Raw genomic sequence first — 7,899 nt, forward strand, 5'->3', positions numbered from 1 at the left:
ATATTTAAAAACTGGTGAATTATATTTTTCAGTCACTGGATTCTTGGTCCAAGGTCATCATGATTTACAATTGAAACACAAAAGGAATTAGTAGAAAACATATAATTTCAATAACACAATCAACTTGGAAGATCCAAGTTATTGTTATTATTCTGCTAAACGCTCATCAGAAGATTCCTAGTCTTTTCCAAATTTTATTGGGACGCATTGAGTTTGGCCATAGTAATATAAACATTTTCATTGACATGGCATTTAAGCCTTTCCATAAACCATAGAGCAGAGGGAGGGCTCATTCACATTATTTATTACAGTGTCTTTTTAAAATTTTTTTATTTGTTTTAATTAGTTATACAATGCAATAGAATACACTTATATACTTTGATATATCATACATAGATGGGATATAATTTCTCATTTTTCTGAGTGTACATATTGTAGAATTACATTGGTCATAAAGTTACATACACACATAAAGTAATAATGTCTGTTTCATCCTACTATCTTTCTTATCCCCACATCCCCTGCTTTCCCCTCCTTTCACTTCCCTCTACCTAATCTAAGGTAACGCTATTATTATTTTTTTTGCATTACAATTCTTAATTCACATATATACCACAGTTTTTGTATCTCTGTTTGTATATAAAGTATGTTGACACCCAATTCAAGTCTTCATACACGTACTTTGTATAATGATGTCCATTAAATTCCACCATTCTTGCTAATCCCCTGCCCCCTCCCTTTCCCTCCCACCCCTCTTTCCTATCTAGAATTCATGTATTCCTCCCATGCTCTCCCTCCCAATCCCACTATGAGTCAACCTCCTTATATCAGAGAAAACCTTCAGTATTTGTTTCCTGGGGATTGGCTGACTTCACTTAGCATTATCTTCTCCAACACCATCCATTTACCTGCAAATGTCATGGTTTTGTTCTTTTTTAATGCTAAGTAAAATTCCATTGTGCATATATGCCACATTTTTTTATCCATTCATCCACTGAAGGACATCTAGTTTGGCTCCACAGTTTAGCTATTGTGAATTGTGCTGCTATAAACATTGATGTGGCTGTGTCCCTGTAGTATGCTGTTTTTAAGTCCTTTGGGTATACTCCAAGAAGAGGAATAGCTGGGTCAAATAGTGGTTCCATACCAAGTTTTCCAAGGAATCTCCACACTGCTTTCCATTTTGACTGCACCAATGTTCAGTCCCACCAGCAATGTATGAGTGTTCCTTTTCCCCCACATCCTCGCCAATATTTATTATTGTTTGCCTTCATAATAGCTGCCATTCTGAGTGGAGTAAGATGGTATCTTAGAGTGGTTTTGATTTGCATTTCTCTGATTGCTACAGATAATGAGGTTTTTTCAAATATTTATTGATTGATTGTATATTGTCTTTTGAGAAGTTTCTGTTCACGTCCTTAGCCCATTTGTTGATTGGGTTATTTGTGTTTTCAGTGCTTAGCTTTTTGAGTTCTTTATATACCCTAGAGATTAGTGCTCTATCTGATGTGTGAGGGGTAAAAATTTGCATCCAGGATTTAGGCTCTTTGTTCACCTCACAGACTGTTTCTTTTGCTGAAAAGAAACTTTTTAGTTTGATTCCATCTAATTTATTGATTCTTGGTTTTAATTCTTATGCTATAGGAGTCTTATTAAGGAAGTTGGGGCCTAACCCCACATGATGAAGATTAGGGCCTACTTTTTCTTCTGTTAGACACAGAGTCTCTGGTTTAATTTCGAGGTCCAAGTTCCATTTTGAGTTAAGTTTTGTGCATGGTGAGAGATAGGGGTTTAATTTCATTTTGTTGCATGTGGATTTCCAGTTTTCCCAGCACCATGTGTTGAAGAGGCTATCTTTTCTCCGGTGCATGTTTTTGGCACCTTTGTCTAATATAAGATAATTGTAATTTTGAGGGTTATTCTCTGTGCCCTCTATTCTGCACCATTGGTCTACCAGCCTGTTTTGGTGCCAATACCATGCTGTTTTTGTTACTATTGCCCTGTAGTATATTTTAAGGTCTGTTATAGTGATACTACCTGCTTCACTCTTCCTGCTTAGAATTGCGTTAGATATTCTGTGTCTCTTATTTTTTACAGATGAATTTCATGATTGTTTTTTCTATTTCTATGAGGAATGCCATTGGGATTTTTATTGGAATTGCATTAAATCTGTATAGTGCTTTTGGTAGTATGGTCATTTTGATAATATTAATTCTGCCTATCCAAGAGCAAGATAGATCCTTCCATCTTCTAAGGTCTTCCTTGATTTCTTTCTTTAGGGTTCTGTAGTTTTCATTGTATAGATCTTTCATTTTTTTTGTTAAGTTGATTCCCAAGTATCTTATTTTTTTTGAGGATATTGTGAATGGAGTAGTTTCCTCATTTCCTTCTCAGATTTTTTTTTTGTCACTGATATACAGAAATGCCTTTGATTTATGGGTGTTAATTTTATATCCTGCTACTTTGCTGAATTCATTTACTAGTTCTCAAAGTTTTCTGATGGAGTTTTTATGGTCTTCTAGATATAGAATCATATCATCAGCAAATAGAGCTAATTTAAGTTCTTCTTTTTCTATACATATTCCTTGAATTTCTTTTGTCTAATTGTCTGGCAAGTATTTCAAGAACTATGTTGGATAGAAGTGGTGAAAGAGAGCATCCCTGTCTTGTTCCAAATTTTAGAGGGAATGCCTTCAATTTTTCTCCATTTATAATGATGTTGGCCTGAGGCTTAGCATAGATTGCCTTTACAGTGTTGAGATATGTTCCTGTTATCCCTAGTTTTTTTGTGTTTTGAACATAAAAGGGTGCTGTATTTTGTCAAATGCTTTTTCTGCATCTATTTAAATGATCATATGATTCTTATCTTTAAATCTATTGATGTGATGAATTACATTTATCGATTTCTGTATGTTGAACCAAACTTGCATCCCTGGGATGAATCCCACTTGATCATGGTGCACAATTTTTTTGATATGTTTTTGTATTTGGTTTGCCAGAATTTTATTGAGAATTTTTGCATCCATGTTCATTAGAGACATTGGTCTGAAGTTTTCTTTCTTTGAAGTGCCTTTGTCTGGTTTTGGAATCAGGGTGATATTGGTCTCATAGAATGAGTCTGGAAGTACTTCCTCTTTTTCTATTTCCTGAAATAAATTTAAGAGTATTGGTATTAGTTGTTCTTTAAAGGTCTTGTAGAACTCAGCTGTGTATCCATCCGGTCCTGGGCTTTTCTTCATTGGTAATCTTTTGATAGCTTCTTCTAATTCCTCATTTGATATTGGTGTTTAAGTTGTGTATATCTTCCTGACTCAATCTGGGAAGATCATATGACTTAAGAAATTTTTTGATGCCTTCACTGTCTTCTATTTTATTGGAGTATAAATTTTCAAAATAATTTCTAATTATCTTCTGTATTTCTGTAGTGTCTGTTGTGATATTGCTTTTTTCATCATGTATGCAGGTAATTTGAGTTCTCTCTCTCATTCTCTTCATTAGTGTGGCTAAGGGTCTGTCAATTTTATTTATTTTTTCAAAGAACCAACTTTTAGTTTTGTCAATTTTTTCAATAGCTTCTTTTGTTTCAATTTCATTAATTTCCACTCTAATTTTAATTATTTCTTGCCTTCCACTGCTTTTACTGCTGATTTGTTCTTCTTCTAGGGCTTTGAGATGTAGTGTGAGGTCATTTAATTGTTGACATTTTCTTCTTTCGAGGATTGAACTCAATGCAATGAATTTTCCTCTTAGTACTGCTTTCATAGTGTCCCAGGGATTTCTATATGTTGTGTCTGTATTCTCATTTACCTCTAAGAAAATTTTAATCTCCTCCTTTATGTCTTTTGTAACCCATTGTTCATTTAATAGCATATTGTTCAGTCTCCAGGTGATGCATAAATTTTTATTTTGTCATTAATTGTGGTGAGCCGTTCTAATTAGACCGTGGCCGCCATTAGAAGATGGCGCGGGCTTCCACTGTGGCCTGTGATAAACAACTCCTTTTATGGAGAATTGGCGCGCAATCCCTTACCACCCTATGAGAAAGATCCACGTGGCAGCTTAGGATTGGTATGCGGGAGGCTTTATTAGGCTGTGCTTGGGCGTGGCGGGCACGGGTCACTAGAAGATTATACATGAATCAAGGCCTGAATAAACTGCTGAAAGAAGAATCCTGTGTCGTGTTTTCCCTTGCCGGCGAGGGGTCGCGACAATTAATTTCCAATTTCATTCCATTATAATCTGATAAAATACATGGCAGTATCTCTACTTTTTTGTATTTGCTAAGAGTTGCTTTGTGGCATAGTATATGGTCTATTTTAGAGAAGGATCCATGTGCTGCTGAGAAGAAAGTGTATCTGCTTGATGCAGGTTGAAATGTTCTATATATGTCAGTTAAGTTTATGTTATTAGTTGTGTTATTGAGCTCTATAGTTTCTTTATTCAACTTTTGTTTGGAAGATCTATCCAGTGGTGAGAGAGGTATGTTAAAGTCATCCAGGATTATTGTGTTGTGATCCATTTGACTCTTGAACTTGAGAAGAATTTGTTTGATGAACATAGCTGCACCATTTTGGGGGCATATATATTTATGATTGTTATGTCTTGTTGGTGTATTTTCCCTTGAGCAGTATGTAATATACATCTTTATCTCTTTTGATTAACTTTGGCTTGAATTCTACTTTATTTGATATGGGGATGGAAACCCCTTCTTGCTTCTGTGGTCCATGTTAGTGGTATGATTTTTTCCCAACCTGTCACCTTTAATCTGTGTGTGTCTTTTTCTATCAGATGAGTCTCCTGATAGAAAAAGCATATTGTTGGGTCTTTTTTTAAATCCAATCTGCTAGCCTGTGTTTTTTGATTGGTGTGTTTATGCCATTAACATTCAGAGTTATTATTGACACATGGTTTGTATTCCCAGGCATATTTGTTTATTTTTATTATTTAACTTGACTTGAGTTTCTTCTTCGATTAGTTTGCTTTTAGGGTACTATCTCCTTCTGATGATTTTCATTGTTGTTTTTCATTTACTCTTCACGGAATATTTTGCCAAGGATGTTTTGAAGTGCTGGTTTTCTAGCTATAAATTCTTTAACTTTTGTTTATCATGGAAGGTTTTTATTTCATATTCAAATCTAAAGTTAATTTTGCTAGATACAAGATTCTTGGTTGGCACCCATTTTCTTTCAGAGCTTGATATATGTCTTTCCAGGATCTTCCAGCTTTTAGGATCTGTGTTGAAAAAATTGACATTATCCTAATTAAATTTCCCCTATATGTAATCTGATTCCTTTCTCTCATGGCTTTAAAAATTCTCTTCTTATTCTATATGTTGGGCATTTTTATTATAATGTGGATCTGTTGTGATTTTGTACATTCGGTGTTCTGTATGCTTCTTCAATATGGATTTGCAAGTCATTCTTCATGTTTGGAAAGTTTTCTGATATTATTTCATTGAATAGATTCTTCATGCCTTTGGTTTTGACCTCTATACCTTCCTCTATCACAATAACTCTTAAATTTGGTCTTTTTATGCTATCCCATATTTCTTGAATGTTCTGCTTATGGTTTCTTACCATTATCACTGTGTGGTCTATGTTTTTTTCAAGATTATATATTTTATCTTCATTGTCCAATGTCCTATCTTCCAATTGGTCTACTCTGTTGGTGATGTTTTCATTTGAGCTTTTAATTTGGTTTATTGTTTCTTTCATTTCAAGGATTTCTGTTTGGTTTTTCTTTAGAAACTGTATCTTCCTGTTGAGGTCATCTTTTGCTTACTGGATTTGTTTATGTAGCTCCTGGTCAAAGTGATATTTCACTGCCTTTATTTGCTCTTTCCTATCTTCCTTGAATTCACAGAACATTTTAACCATGTACATCCTGAACTCTTTCTCTGTAATTTTTTTCTACTGTGGCTGCCAATGATTCTAATGATGTGGTGTCTTGATTTGTTTGGTATACTTTCTTCCCTTTTCTTTTCTTTTTTTACAGAAACAGTCAACATTTATTTTCAGAAGAGATTGTCTATTTTTAAATAATACAAAAATAAACTGTCATTTGTCTCAAGACATATTTTACATAAGTTAATTTAAATACACATTTGTCTAAGGTTCTCTTGTCTTTTCATTTTCTTGTGTGTCTTCCTTTCCAGCTCTGTGGGTCTAGGGGTGTTATTGTTTTTATGCTATAGGTCTGTAGTCCTCTTATACGGTTCCAAGATCCCTCCTTTGTGGGGAAGGACAATGTTAACAGATCCCAATATCAACAATATGCCACCTATGAACAATTTGTTATTATTAAGACATTTACAGTTTAGTCTCAATGTACAGAGATGTTGGATTCAATTATTATCTAAAATATAATCAGTAGTTTTGTAAAAGTTTACAGTTTCTGATGGTGGTCAATGAACTGGGAATGAGGCACAGGATAATATGCTGAGGAGGAAGGATGTGAGGATATAGAGTTAATATAGCTTAGGAAATGTGAAAGAGAAAACTAATTAAGAAGGTTAGTAACATGAGAATAGACCAGAAGTAATTTAGGGTTGAGAAGTATATGAGAAGACTGTACAGTACATAAAGCAAACACATGTGTATTTAGAAAAATACAGGATGCTCAAACACTAAAATTTGGAGTGGAAAAGAAAAATGAAAAAAAGAAAAAAGAGGGAAAAAGGGTATATACAACACCTCTATGTTATATTATTCAGAGACTCAGTCCTCAAAATCCTATTTCATGCAAAGTTCTTGGTTTCACCTATGTTGAGGATGTGAGGGCCAGAGGATAGAGGGGTAGAAGAGAAAGATAAAAAAAAAAAAATTCAAAAAAAAAAAAAAAAGAAAGAAAGAAACCAGGGTTGTTGCTAGTTTTAGAGATCCATATATTTTCTGTTTCTCTTCTCATCCAATAGTTGGCATTGCCTGTTGTAAGCTGGTATCTCTGCCCTCAGGATGTTGTAGGTAACCAGGGTGGGAAGACTGGTCCTGATATAGGACATCTAAAAGTGGGGAGTGCCACCCTTCAGTCCCTGCAGAGAGATTGCATTTTATGGGTCTCTTTTTGGGACCATTCATCTGACTTGTGCACCTGGTATTATCTCCCTTTATTGCATGGAGGTTTCCCAGTTCCTGGTCTCTCTGTTAGGCTCTAAACTTTAGTCCCATCTCCCTCTTACTTAGCAGTTCCCAACTGCTGGATCTCTCAACCAAGGCTCACTCCAGGTGGGCGGTGCCCTGGTCGCATTGCACACCTGCCCAACTAAGAGCTCTTTTTCTGTTGGGTGGTCACCATTCCAAGTTATTGCCTCTGGGGTGGGGGGAGTTGGATACCTGGTACCTGGCCAGATGGAGATCCATTCTGGGAGCTTCCCTTTTTCTCACAAAATATGGTAAGAAAGTTTATCCGAGATGAAGGCAGTCTGCTTCCAGCACCGGGGTGTCTGGTGATGTTAAGGGAGCCAGGTGATGGCATTGTGCTGTGGGTAGGTAGTAGCCAAGTGACCTACTGGGAGCAGAGCACAGTCTGGATTTCTGCTAGAGGTGCTGATCAGTGACTCTGATAAGGTGCTTGCGATCTGAGTGTGGGCTAGAACTGCGGACTTTGGTTTTAGGGAGACAGGAGTCCAGAGTCCTATTTGAACGCTGAGACTCAGAGCCCTGTGTGGGGATCACAGCGCTGGTGATTCTGCAGAATTCAGCTGTATAGGAGTCCTCTAATAATTTCTGAGATGCAGTATTTTGACTAAGTGAGATCTGGATCATTGAGTGACAGAGAATGCTGCCTCCTTCTGGCCCACCATCTTCCTTCTTCTAGGAGTGTACTCTTCTATGTGACATCATGTGATGTAGCTTAAATAAGATTTTTATGTATATATTTTTATTTAATTTTTGTAATTAT

Source organism: Marmota marmota, unplaced genomic scaffold (assembly GCF_001458135.2).
Source record: "Marmota marmota marmota unplaced genomic scaffold, marMar, whole genome shotgun sequence".
NCBI classification, from domain to species: Eukaryota; Metazoa; Chordata; class Mammalia; order Rodentia; family Sciuridae; genus Marmota; species Marmota marmota.